Source organism: Acomys minous (genome assembly GCF_964271855.1).
Source record: "Acomys minous genome assembly, chromosome: 13".
In the NCBI taxonomy this organism is placed as follows: domain Eukaryota; kingdom Metazoa; phylum Chordata; class Mammalia; order Rodentia; family Muridae; genus Acomys; species Acomys minous.
The window spans coordinates 69,536,570-69,550,362 of NC_140495.1; the positions used below are offsets into that span (position 1 = coordinate 69,536,570).

Genomic DNA, 13,793 nt, shown 5'->3' on the forward strand with positions numbered 1-13,793 from the left:
AAAATAAAAATCACTGGTTGAATTTATAGTAGACAAATATTTCTCCCATTCTGTTGGATGTTTCTTCACTATACTGATTGCTTCCTTTGCTGTATATTAACTTTAAAAATTTCATGCAGTCCAGTTTTCCAGTTCTTGGGATGGTTCTCTATCCCCACTGAAGATGTTTTCAGGAAGCCTTGACCATACCTATGTCTTAAACTTTTTTACTTATGTTTCTTATGCAGCAGTTTCAGAGTTTGCAATTCTACATTAAGTTATTTGATATGTTTTGATTTGGGGGCAGGAAGAGAGATATGGATCTACCTTAATTATTTATATGTACATAGCCACACTTCCTCAGAACCACTTGTGTTAGGTTGACCTTCCCTTACATTAATGAAGGTGTGCCCTTGTATTTTCAGTTATTAATTGCTATGTCATCATATGCTAAGCACTGGCAGAATTTTGATAGTCATTTCTCTTTCCTTTCTTCCTTCGTTTCCTCCTTCTCCTCCTCTGTGCCCCCCCCCCCCCACACACACATTTTTTTTGAGACAGAGTTTCTCAACAGCCCTGGCTGTCCTGGACTTTGTAGACCATGTTGGTTTCGAACAGAGACCAACCTGCTTTTGCCTCCCAGTTGCTGGTGCACCTGCACCACCACCGCCCATCTGGTATTGTCATCTCTATGGTCCATCACCAGTTTTCTTACATAAATCCTTGCTCTTCCTCACCTGTCCAAAAAGATAATTCTCTGAGGTTATTATATTAAAAAGCAAGCTGCCAGTGGTGAAGATCAAACAGCCTCCAGTTCCAAAAGGCAATCAATTCTAAGAGATGAAGCTGGCGTTGTCTTACTGATGATTGGTTCAAACTGGAATATGGCTTTTTGCATAATAAAGAGCTGAGGGCCAGGGCTGGGGCAGGAAGTATGGGGGTGGGACTTCCGGGAAGGCCGAGGCAAGGAGACTCTAAGGGACAGGAAGGAGGCAGAAGGAAGCCTGTTGGAGCTGGAAGCAGGCAATGAGAACCACGTGGAGAGAAAGGATGGCAGAGAAGTCAGGGTAAGCTTAGACAGCTGGCTGAGAGACTGCCGCAGCAAAAGGCCAACAGCTTCAAACTGTACAGAAGTCTCTGTGCCTTAAATGCACCTCAAGCAGGATCTGCGAAAGCCCCCGAAATACACTCGCTAAAAGAGGTTGGCTTTTCTCCAGTACATATTCTTAACATCTTTGTCAAATTGGGTCTCATTTATTTCGGGGTCTATTTCTTCAGTTAACAAGTCTTTTTTTTTTTGTGCCAGGCCATGCTATTTTTGCTACTGTGTCTCTGTAGTATAATTTGAGCCAAAGTATTATGATGCCTTCAGTATTGTTCTTTCTATTTAAGATTGCCTTGGCCTGTTTCTATCTGTTTAATGTTTTAATAATTCTTTGAGAATTTTGTACGTACAGTGTATTTTTATTATATTCATTTGCCTCTCTCCCCACTCCTCCAAGGAATACTCTCACTTCCTTACCCCTCACAACTTATAATAAATAACCAACTGACTCTAATGTGTGTTGTTCATATACTGACAGTTGTGCAGCCATCCGCTGGAGCAAGGCTGACCTACTGGGGGTGGCACCCTTAAAGAGAACGGACTATTTCTTCCAGAGAATCCACCAACTCCCATGAGCCCTCATCTCTTCAGTTGGGGGTGGCGGTTACTGAGTACCTGTTCACTACCGTGTTGGAATATTGACTAGGCTGACCTTGAGCAGGCAACCACATCTGCTGTGTGTTCATGAGTATAGTGGCTTCCTCATGTCCAGAAAACACTGTTTAAGTCTAATCTTCCCCTACCTCTGTCCCATACAGCCTTTCCACACCCTTGTGGGAAGTAATGGTCCCAGAGCCTTTCCATAGGAATTTGATAATTACATTTTCTAGTTTGGGATTCTATTGAATATATAGATAGCTCCCCCAATATTGACAGTTTCTCAGTGTTAATTAAGCTAATCCATAAGCATGGGTGGTCTTTCCATCTCCTGGTGTCCTCTTCACTTTCTTTCTTCAGTGTCTTAAAGTATCCATTGTGTAGGTCTTTCACCATGTTGGTTTATTTCTTGATATTTATTTTTAGAAAGTAGCTTTTATAGGTTGATTTTGTTGGATGTGTGTTTCATGTCTAAGGGTTTTTTGGTTGAGTCTTAGGATCTTTTAAGTATAGTCTTATGCCATTTGTAAAAAGAGATTCTCTGATTTATTCTTTTACTGCTTTACTCTCCTTACTTTCCCCCCCCATTGCTTCAGCTAAGATGTTGAACACTCGAATAAGAGCACAGAGTGGACATCCTTGTCTCACTCTTGATTTTAAAGGAACTTGAATAAAGTATATAAGCAGTCTCTTGGCATTGTTATTTATAGGCAGATGTGAATCTACTAATGTCACAATATAGAAATATTAATTTAGAAAATGCCTTTCATGCCTAGGTTGCTTTTCATACCAATTAAATTATAAAGTCTGGAATTGGGAGCCAGGCACTAGTTATTTTCCAGTGTGATTCCCTTGAGGGTTGGGAATCATTGAGTTAGGCAGCATAGAGACAAGAAGATCATTGAGAAGATGAACAAAAAGAAGAGATGATGATGAAGAAGAAGAAGAAAAAGAAGAGCCATTTTTGTCAAAGGAAACTAGAAAGAAGCATCCAGTTATGATTTGGCCACATTCCCTGTCAGTATGAAGGAGATGCCATGGGCATTCCTTGTTTATCTGCAGTTTCATGGGTGCTCTCAGAGTCCAGAAGTGGGTATCAGATCCATGTGGTTGCTGTTAGGTCTCCAAGAAACCTGAGATAAGTCTCACTCAGTTCCTGTGGCTCCTTCCCAGCACTTGCCCCCTACCCTAAACCCCTTCCTCCCAGAGGCTGCACTCCCCGCCTCCCTGTCCCATCACGCCCACCAGATCCCTATATAACTCAGTCTCTTGGCCCAGGTGGCTTCTCTTGGTCTTTGGCTTCTCTCTTGCTCTCCCCCTACTCCTCTATCTTCTCATGGTCAGGTTTAGTCTGCTGGCCATGTTTAGCCTGGACTCTTCCCCTTGCCTGATTTCTTCCTGATATCTATAATGAAAGTCCCCATACTTCAGTACTCATGTCCTCCCTTTAGTTCATTTTTTCCATTCAGTTATGAGTCTCTTGATATTGGTACATGGGACTCAATGTTGGGTCCTCTATAAGAGCAGCACATGGTCTTAACCACTTTGCCAGCCCCTCTAACTCTTTACTACGGCTGGCCTGAGCTGATACAATTTCTTTGTGGTATGTCAGAGCTTGTATCACAGCTGTGTTAGTTTCACAACAGCACCTGGCTAGCATTTCCGATGCCTTTAACATTCACTTCTTTTCTTTCCAAGAAACCTCTTAGAGATTCCACTTCAACCTGCTATGACAAGCAGCACGTTATATCACACCATGAAAACAAAGGAGAGTAAATGGGCTGGAATCTTCCCTCTGGTTAAACTCGTACCAGACTGGACCTTAATAGTAACCCCTGTTGCATCACCAAGAGGTGGATATTTCTAGATATCGTTTCTTTCTTTTTTTGTTCTCCCTTAAGCTTTCTTGTGGGTGATTAAAAAACATCATTCAAACCATTAATGGAGTATATAGGGAGGAGAGGCAGCTTTATCAGAGACAACCAACCATACTCTTTCCTGTAGAACGCCTGTTTTATTGCATTAAGATTACTTTGCTCAGAACGATTTGAGGAAGAAGTCAAAACTAACCCTGTACTTCTGGTTTTCTTCCTCACCATCCGATTTTCTGTTTGATGTTTTCATCCTGAGATTCACAAGGAAAGTCGCAGCCCTGTGGAGATTAGCAGACCAGGAAATTTGAGTTATTTCAAGTGTTTGTCTTTTATTTTCAAGAAATGTATTTGGGGTGAGATGAAATTATGTGCCCCTTGTGCCCGTGAGTGCATGCAATCCATTGGCTGTGGAGAAGAACACTCTTTTAATTGTAACATTTTATTTATCAGGAGAATGTGCGATGGTCATGTGTGCTGGCATACTCGTGCCATGGTGTACATGTGGAGGTCAGAGGGCAGTTTTGTGGGGTCCATTCTTGATTTTCACCCTTATATGGTTCTGGGACCAAACTCAGGGTACTAGGTGGTGCATAACCATCTTTACCTGCTGAGCCATCTTGCCAGCCCCTTCTTTTACTGTTATACAAAACAAAAGAGCAAGGGGCCATTTGAGACAGATGCTTTCCTGTGCTTGTATGTGCAAAACTACACACAGCACTGAGTTCAGTTAGTGACAACCAATAAAAAGCAAGCTGCATACGCACACAACCTTTCACCCCATGATGTGGAATTTCCACCCAGCAACATCTGGTGACAGCAAAGTCCAGATGACTTGAATAGATGACTCACGGGCAGGAAACTATGCTCAGCCAAGGTCCTTTATGAATACAGCCTGTTGCTGAATCGATACACTGTGCTTCTAACTCACAGTTCTGCAGCCCCAAGGACTCTTGTTTTGTTTTCACAGTTCCAGAGCCCTTTCTCCACCAGCACCCTTGTCCAGCCCATTCCGTGTATGCAGGGGGTTCTCATATGTGCTCCAACTGGCCCAGTGCCTGTTGGCTCCCTCTCAGACTTCAATTTTCAATTAACATGACAGGCCTGCCCATGTCCCTTCCTCCACACTCTGTGAATTGGCATTCTGTTCATGTCTGAATTCTATTCCAGAGCTAATAGAAAAAATACCTGTGAAGATAAATAAATGGACCCTCAAAATCAGCAAATAGTTGTTTTCTTTGGCCAAAATGTAGGCATCATGTTATTGCTCTAGTGAATTTTAGTAAAGACATTTTTGGCCAAACTCCCACAAGCATATGATCATCAAATGTGGCAATGTATTATGATAAAGATAGTTTCTCGATTTAAAAGATTGGGTCTTTTGCTCAACTCCACAAAGTTAATAATACACTCTAGAGTGACTTAAGACTTCAGACTGAGCACCTACTGTGTGCTCAGTCAGTTTGTTTAACCTTCTTTAAGAGAACAGCATAACAACCAACCTTACTTGCCTTGGATTAACAGGGTAATCTCCTTTTACAAACTAAGCTAATGTACTCTTAATTTATGTTTGGCTCCATTCCTGACCTAGAACAGTGCATGTGTATTCTGATAATCATTTGCTGAAAGCAGCAAGCATAGAAGCTCAAAGCAATCGTATAAAATGAGTACCCACCATAAATACTGAGCACAACGGATGATGATTGCTTGAAAAACAATGATGTTTGTTAGCTGGGTCAGCTGGGATGATGGAGTCAGTGACTTCATCCCTCGTAAAGCTCGGCTGAAGATTTCTGTACAGTAGGCCCTCCTTTCTTCCCCGTGTGATGTTCAATAAATACAGAGTAAATCCCGCTGTTAGAAATAGACACTCTCAGGCAGACACATTCACCCGGACGCAGGGACAGCCCCACAAGACAGCTTTCAGGCAGGCACAGATCCAACCTCACACAGCACAGACAAGCAGGAGGAAGACGCAGGAACCGGAAGTACAGGAGCAAAGTTGAGGCGATAACAATGCAGAGTGCTTTGATTTCATTCCTTAACGCCACACCAGCACAGTTTTTTCCCCTAACCCGGAGTTTATTATAAATGTGTTCAAGGCCGGCCTGGTGGCGCATGCCTTTAATCCCAGCACTCGGGAGGCAGAGGCAGGCGGATCGCTGTGAGTTCGAGGCCAGCCTGGTCTACAAAGCGAGTCCAGCACAGCCAAGGCTACACAGAGAAACCCTGTCTCAAAAAACCAAATAAATAAATAAATAAATGTGTTCAAGCCTACACCGAGCCAGCTATGACCCAGGCCTGATGTTCTTACTGCACATCTTTTCCCTCGCTGGGATGCTGATGTGCACCTATTATTTCTTGGTTTCAATGACTGACTGATTGATTCGTTGATATGGTGCCTCTCTTGCATTATCAGTCTTGCCAAACTCCCTAACTAGATATTAAACTCCTACAGGACACATATCAATCTCTGTATTAATAACAGTAGCAAACACGGCATATTTCCTACTGTGTATTTCCTACTATGTGTGTTTCCTACTATCAGCCAGTGCTTTCCTCTAAAAGAGTGTGTAGGGCTACACGTTGCAAACTCAGGTAGAATGACCACAGTCTGCACGTGCTCTTCCTAAACCTTGATCTGATGCTTCTTTGCACCATCTAGGGTGAGCTGCTTGTTCTTCTATAAGATCAGGATGATGGTGGCTTCTCCCTCAGAGGGTGGGGGCGAAGATGACAGCTGATATTTATAAAATTCTTCAAGTGGTGGCCTGAAAGATGCTCATTATCATCAGCTGTTCTTATACTGTTATTGTTGCCTTATTGGAATGTTCTCTGTCCTGAACAAACCTTTACCCCCAGTGTTAGCATAAAAGATCCCATCGCTTTGGCAAAAATCTATTATGAGTCAAGATGTCTGGCTGAGGACAGGTCAGGCCCTGTACTGGTCATTCCCCCACGGGTCTGCTCAAAGTTTCATCTCATGTCCTGTAACAACATTTCAGGAAGTTGTATTCCTTAAACAGAGCGTAACGAAGAAATCGCGCACCCTTTTCGCACAGACTTCCACACAGATCATCCTTGTACTCCAGAAAGGGTAAGGAATCAACTTGCTCAATGAAGCACCAGTCTCTAGCGCCCTCTGGTGCCTCTCCGTGGAAAATGCAATTGAATGAAAAAAGCATTATTTACTGTATTTGATTTCCGAGGTCCTAATAAAAATTCCATGTAAATGCACTAAACCTGAAATTAGATTTCTATTTATTTTGTCCTGGTGTATCCAGTTTGACTTTCATCTCTTTGTCTTTCCTTTGCAAATTTTGTTGTTTTCCTTATTGGTCATTTTCCTGTGTATTTTTGTTTTCCTTGATTTTTGGATGTTTTTGTTTTATTTAAAAATTTGTTCTATGTACGTCTCTTTTTCCATTTGCAAAGCCCAGCAAGCAGTATGACGTGGCACATGACTGCATCCAGGGCATTTCCAAAGAGAGTGGGGACAGGTGGCTCTGGGGACCTCCGCAGGTCGCTGACTTCAAGCAGTCTAAGAAGGACCGAACTGGATTTAGTGCAGGCACTTATGGTAGCAAATGGGAGCTACACTGTGTGTTGTGTGGACTGAATTGACCAGAGAGGGCTTTGGGCCACTAGGGTTCGCCTCGTGCCTCTAATAAACTCAACACAAAGTGCCCCCAGAATCCAGAACCAAGCTGCTTTTGACGGGAGACGGCACCTGAGAATGCTGGGAAGGGTGGATGAGCAGCTCCGTGGTGGGACTGTGGTGGGAGAGGGTGGGAGAGGGACAGGGTTAGTGTATGCCAGAATCAGATGACAGTGAGCAGCTCACAATACTGACCTGTGAAGAATGTGCCAGGTGTGGCAGCACATGCCTTTAATCCCAGCACTCGGGAGGCGGAGGCAGAGGCAGGTGGATCGCTATGAGTTCGAGGCCAGCCTGGTCTAGGAAGCGAGTCTAGGACAGCCAAGGCTATACAGAGAAACCCTGTCTCAAAAAACCAAAATAATAATGATGATGATGATGATGGTGATGATGATGATGATGATGTGATGCATGCAATGACTGGGCTACCTGCCTGCCAGGACTAATGATACCTCACCTGAAGCCAGAAAAGAAAGGCCCAACAGGTGATCAGTAGCAGGGTACTGACTTATTTAGGGTTTTATTGCTGTGAACAGACACCCGTGACCACAGCAACTCTTATAAGTCAAAACATTTAATCGGGGCTGGCTTACAGTTTCACAGGTTTAGCCTATTATTATCATGGCAGGAGGCAAGCAGTTCTATGTCTTGATCTCAGGAGACTGTTTTCCCTGGGCAGCCAGGAGATGGCTTCCTTTTCTTTCTTTCTTTCTGTTTGTTTTTGTTTTTCGAGCCAGGGTCTCTCTGTGTCCCTGTCCTGGACTCGCTTTCTTCCGGACTGGGTGGAGTTTGAGCATAGGAAACCTCAAAGCTCACTTGTACATTTCGTCCAACAAGGCCACACCTCCCTAATAGTGCCACTCTCTGTGTGCCAAGCGGTGGTCAAACAGGAGAGTCTCTGGGGGCCAAACCTGTTCAAACCACCACTGGTTCTCATCAATCCCCAGTTTCTGAGCTCAGGGAGACAGTTCTCTAAGCTGCTTCTGGGATTCCCAGGAAACCAAAGGGACCAGAGCAAGCCTCTCTGTAAAGGGGGATTAACTGCCAGTGTGCCCAGGGTCAACAGTGTGGCTGGACTCTTTCCTTGTCCTTTGGAAACCAGGGGGTTGCTATGGTCTTTGCCAGGAAGAGCAGTGGAGACTTATGAATATCTTTCAGAGGTAAGTTCTTGGTGAACTTGCTAGCCAGTTTTATGTCAGCTTGACACCAGCTAGAGTCACTTGGGAAGAGAAACTCTCAGTAAGATTAGGCTGCAGGCAAATCTTTAGGGAATTTTCTTAACTTGTGACTGATTTTAAAGGGCCCAGCTAATTGTGGGTACCATCCTTGGCCTAGTGGTCCTGAGTGCTATAAGAAAACAGGCTGAGAAAGCCATGGAGAGCAAGGCAGTAAGCAGCACTCTTCCACTGAAACTGCATCAGCTCCTGCCTCCAGGTTCCTACCTCCAGGTCCTGCCTTGACTTCTTTCAGTGATAGACTGAGCTGGAATATCGTTTAAAAAATTATTCAGCCAAGTTGGAGTAATCCCTGGCTAGGCTGTCAAAAGTGACAGCAGCGCTGGAGGACCAACAGGACTGGGAGGTTTATTCTAGAATGAGGAAAGCAGTGTGGAGAAGAACCAAGACTGAGTTGTCTGAGCAACAGATGTGGTCAAGTGTACATTGGGGCTAAGTAGAGTTCAAGGACTTGTTCCCACAGGGTATCTGGGCTTCAGTGTCCAGGAGGAGGACACCTGGCATTTAGGGCCTGTTTGTATGCCTGGTTGGGCACTATGCTCACTTTTTCACATGTGAGTCTTACAAAGGCATTGGAGTATAATCTGAGATGGTTGTGCTAGTGCTAGTTACACAGAAAAAACTCTTGTGTGCATATCATGGAACATGGGAAGAAAGTTCTTCTCATCCCAGATAGGGCATTGATTACAGACCAGTCAACAGATTCCACCAAGGTTTAACTTGGTGATCCAGTGAGTTTATAGGGATCACTTACAGGAATAAGAATGTCTTAGAAGCAGTTACATCACCCAAAGTCACTGCTCATAAAAGGTTCCTTTTCAGAGCTCTCTGTTTGACCTGTAGGCATTTAAATATACTGGAGACTCTCCTCTTTTCAGAGGAGAGTGTTATTGTTTATATAACCTTGGGGATGTCTTTATGTAAGTTTCAGGGATTTCCTAAGATTTGTGAGTTGTTTACTTAGTGGTCTTCCGCATGTCTTTAGAACACTGTTTCTCAACCTTCCTAATGCTGCAATCCTTTAATACAGATTTTCATGTTGTGGTGACTGCCCCCCAAACATAAAATTATTTTCATTGCTATTTCATAACTGTAATTTTGCTACTGTTATGAATAATAATGTATATATCTGATATACAGGCTATCTGATATGTGGCCCTGGACTCACAAGACTCAAAATGCTTCCCCACTCTGGCATTCTGTACCGTTCCTCCCAGGGACCCCAAATTATCTAATGATCCTAAAGGGGTTGTGACCCACAGGTTGAAAACCACTGCTTTAGAATGTCTTGAGTCTTAAGGAGCCTCCCTCCAGGAAGGAATGCTTCAATTCAGAGGAAGCTGATACACAATATTGGACAGTATTTAAAGACGACGGTAGGGTATTGAAGTCATCCGCTATCATTTTATCAGGGCGTATCTGACTTATCTTTAATATTTGCTTATGAAATTAGGGCTCCAATGTTTGGTGGATATATATTTATAACCGTTATATCTTCTTGATGAATTTGTTACCCTTATTAATAATATAGTCTTTTTAGAATCTCTTGTAATTTTGACTTGAAGTATACTTAGCAGACATCAGGATACCATGCCAATTTGTTACTGGCTTCCTTTCACTTGGTAGACTGTCATCCACTCTCTGGTTCACCACCCATAGGTGTCTTTACCCATTTGGATCTAGTTTTTAAGATCCAATCAACCAGTCTGCATGCCTTTATTTGGTGCACCAAAGTCATTCACATTTAAAGTTATTATCGAGAGATGTGACTTTATTAGGGGGACTATTGTTTCCTCTTTGCTTTGCTGGTTTACTGTGGAGGGCACAGCGGATTTCACACTGATTCTCCGTGTCCACTCACTCTCCTTAATTCCTTCTCTCCTGTGGTCACGTGGTTGAAACATTCTTCCTCTTCTGTGTGTAGCATTTTTGTAACTATTTTCTGCAGTGCCAGTTTGGTGGTCATGAGCTGCCTTAGTTGGCACCTGTTTATCGCTTTGTAATATAGGTTTGCTGCCTATGGTATTTGGAAGCCTGAGGAAGATCCTATTCCCATATGTTTGCAAGTGTGCGATTCTCACAGTGTACAGAGAAAAAAAATGGTTTAAGCAATGTCTGTCCAACAGAAACATCACGCACCTGTTTCCATCTTCTCAGTTTTTAGTGGCAAGCAGAAAGAGATCTTGCAGCAGGTAGTCTGAGACACATTCCCACAGAAGGAAAAGTGCTTTCCCAGAGCGAAAGGTACGTTCAAGTTATGATGTTGAAACAATGCGGAATTTTTCAGACGTCTCTCATTTTATTTTGAGTAGGGAAAGTGTTCTGTGAGTCTGAGGAGTGAAAGAAGCCTGGGGTGAGGGTGGACAAGCAGGAGGTGGGAAGGAGAGCCAGGAGAACTTGGAGACAAACTTCAGGATGCCACTGCACTGCATTGCTGTGTTTTGCTGCTAGTGCTCCTGTGACTCGTCCAGAGTTTGATTAACTCCCGAGGACCAGTTTAGACTTCCAATTCTCAAAATACAGTCACATTACTGGGGAAGGGGGGATTTAATTTATTTAACGGTTGTTTGTGTTTTGGAAAATTCTGTTTTTCCCCACCCCACAAAATTCTGGGTCCTTCCTCAATACCTGGACTGTTGTGTAACAGAGGGCAGTTCATCCTAGTAACGATTTTCAGCCTAGAAGGCAAAACTGGAGTGGCGTGAGAAATTACCAAGAGGCATAGTTTCTTGTCAATCTAAGGTTCTTTTCTGGAAACGATTGCCCTGGACTCGCAAGACTCAAAATGCTTCCCAACTCTGACATTCTGTACGGTTCCTCCCTGGACGGCTATCCTGGAATCCCAGAGTAAAAGCAGGATCATGGTGCTATGCCCACACCTGCCTTCGTTGTGAGCTGTATGGGCTTTGAAACCAGATCAGCTCGGACTCTTGACTGTGGACTGTTTGCTTCACCTCGTCGTAGAACGTCAGTTCCCTCCACCAAAAATAATATCAGCTTATAGACAGCCTGTACTTTTGGCTTCGGTAGAAGGGACCCACTAGGGTCCCTTGAAAGAAAAAACTTACCAGCTAAAAATCTTTCTTCCTTCTGTAATCTAGCCGACGATGCAAAAGATAATGCACCTGCTCCAAGTGTCAACTAGCCCGGCAGCAGGCAGCAGGCAGCAGGCAGCAGGCAGCAGGCAGCAGGCAGCAGGCAGCAGGCAGCAGGCAGCAGGCAGCAGGCAGCAGGCAGCAGGCAGCAGGCAGCAGGCAGCAGGCAGCACGATCCAGCCTGGACCTACCTAACAGCGGTTCTCAGGCTCCAACTCTCTCTGTGACTGAGCAGCACCCATCCTCCTGGGAGGGGCTGGTGACCCGCACATGCGCGCTGCGGGCATGGCATAGAAAGGGTGAACCGCGAAAGTGCGCCTGCGTTTAGATTGCTTCCGAAAACAGGTACTGCGCCTGCGTGTCGCTCTTTCCCCGTCATTGTTTCTCTTTTTAGCCACAGTCGAGGCCCTGGACCGCTGCTGTTGTATATACATTCCCACCGTGCGGACTTCCCTGCTCTATATTGTCTTGCTAAGGTGCAGAAATAAACGGTATTTTGCTGTCACTTCTGACTGCATGGTGTCAAGACAGCCCGCCCGCCCACCTGCCCATGCCACCTACGGGCAATGTTCTAACTTTCTAATTTCTCACAGACCTAAACCTCCCACCCACCGCCCTTCCAGCTTCCTAGTGCTGGGGTCTTGGTGAAGGTGAGCTGATGAATTCTAATCTCAAAATCATACAGATGTCTTTCGTGTCTGGGAACCTCCAGGGAATGTGATGGTGAAAGCCTTAGCATGGACAAATGCACATGAGGAATCATAACAGTTAAAGGATCTGCCTCGTTTTCACAGCTCGTAAGTAGTTGTATCAGTTTGAAACTAGGTGCGTCACTTCTCCCTGGCCTAGCGATCAGGGATAGTAGCTTCTACCATCACCAGATGGTAGAATAAAATAACGTCTCTTACAGGAAACCTGACATTGAAATATTATGTTAGTAAGCTTTCCCAGCTGGGAAGGGGGGGGGAGAGAGAGAGAGAGAGAGAGAGAGAGAGAGAGAGAGAGAGAGAGAGAGAGAGAGAGAGAGAGAGAGAGAGAGAGAGAGAGAGATCTTTACAATCAGAGTAGTTTTTCAAAAATCATTCTGAATGGCATTATCTCTTTTTAGATACTTTTAAGTCCCTGTTGCCGACAGAATGCTTCCTCGCACCCCTACTCACTCCCCGACCTCCAGCACAGTGTACAGGTGGGCGCTGACGCCATTTTGCTCCCAGGCGAGGCACACTGACTTCATGGAAATCCTTCTCATTTGGCCATGTTTAACGTCGCTACCTTCCCGCTCCTCAGACTGTATGGGGCTCATCTCTGGTTCTGCACAGAGCCCTAGGAAGCTTCATAAAGCACCCAAAGGCCACTGTGTTGTGTCCACACTTCTGTGAGTCCAGTTATGTCTGGGTGGCCCGCTGTGGCCGTGCACACAGCATGGATAGACAATGCCTTCTGAGAAAGGGCATGCACACATCAAATCCCGGGGGAATGGGTCTGGGCTCTGGCCGTTCCTCTCACATACCCACAGCCTGTGTCTAACTTGGTCTTGGTTCGTTCATTTCTATAAAACACGTTCATTCACATCACTCAGATGTTTCATGTGGACTTTCTTTGAGTTTGAATACTAAACTAAATTAGGAAGGAATCCTTATTGTATAATTGAGGAAAGTAGAGCCAAAATTATGGAATTTTAAATTTTAAGAAAATTGTATAATTATGTTTAGCAAAAAAAAGTATCCTTCATTTTTAGATAATATTAAAGTACTATGCTGTCGTTTCTGACACTGTTTCAGGTAGTCCTGGAATAGTAGGAGGACTACGTAGGACTGTATATGAGTTTGCTTGGCTCCTGCCTTGCAATTCTTGACATCTAATGACTCTCATTATACCTGTGAAGGCCAGAAGTCTAAGGTGAGGTGTCAGTGGGTCCTCAGGCCTCTGGAAACTCCAGGGGAAAAAAAAACTTTTTCATGTCATCCTCTAAGTCACTCCTCATCGGTGCTGCTGTAAGAAACCCTGCACATTGGTTCAGCACGCTAGAACGCTTTGCTTCCTGCCAGTGGCGCTTCAGGAAAAGTCACTCAACACGTGGGGTGTGGCCACAGCCTTCTGATCCCTGTTCTACCACCTCGCCTTGTTCCAGACTCTCATCTAACGTCCCTTAAGTGTATCCGCCAAGAACCTTTTCCTAAACAGAGTCGCAGTCACAGCATGGTTACAGATGGTTTTGAACCACCATGTGGCTTCTGGTCCCAGGCTGTCTGG

At 44.4% G+C, this 13,793-nt stretch overlaps 1 protein-coding gene across 1 annotated transcript in view; it reads left to right on the forward strand.

Moving 5' to 3' along the window:
• Positions 1-12,107: 12,107 nt before the first annotated feature.
• Positions 12,108-13,793, forward strand: part of LOC311580726 (glutathione S-transferase-like) — a 38,266-nt gene continuing 36,580 nt past the window's right edge. The window contains exon 1 of the mRNA XM_084752404.1: positions 12,108-12,337. The gene's annotated coding sequence lies outside the window, so the exon portion shown is untranslated. The remainder of the gene's footprint in view (positions 12,338-13,793) is intronic.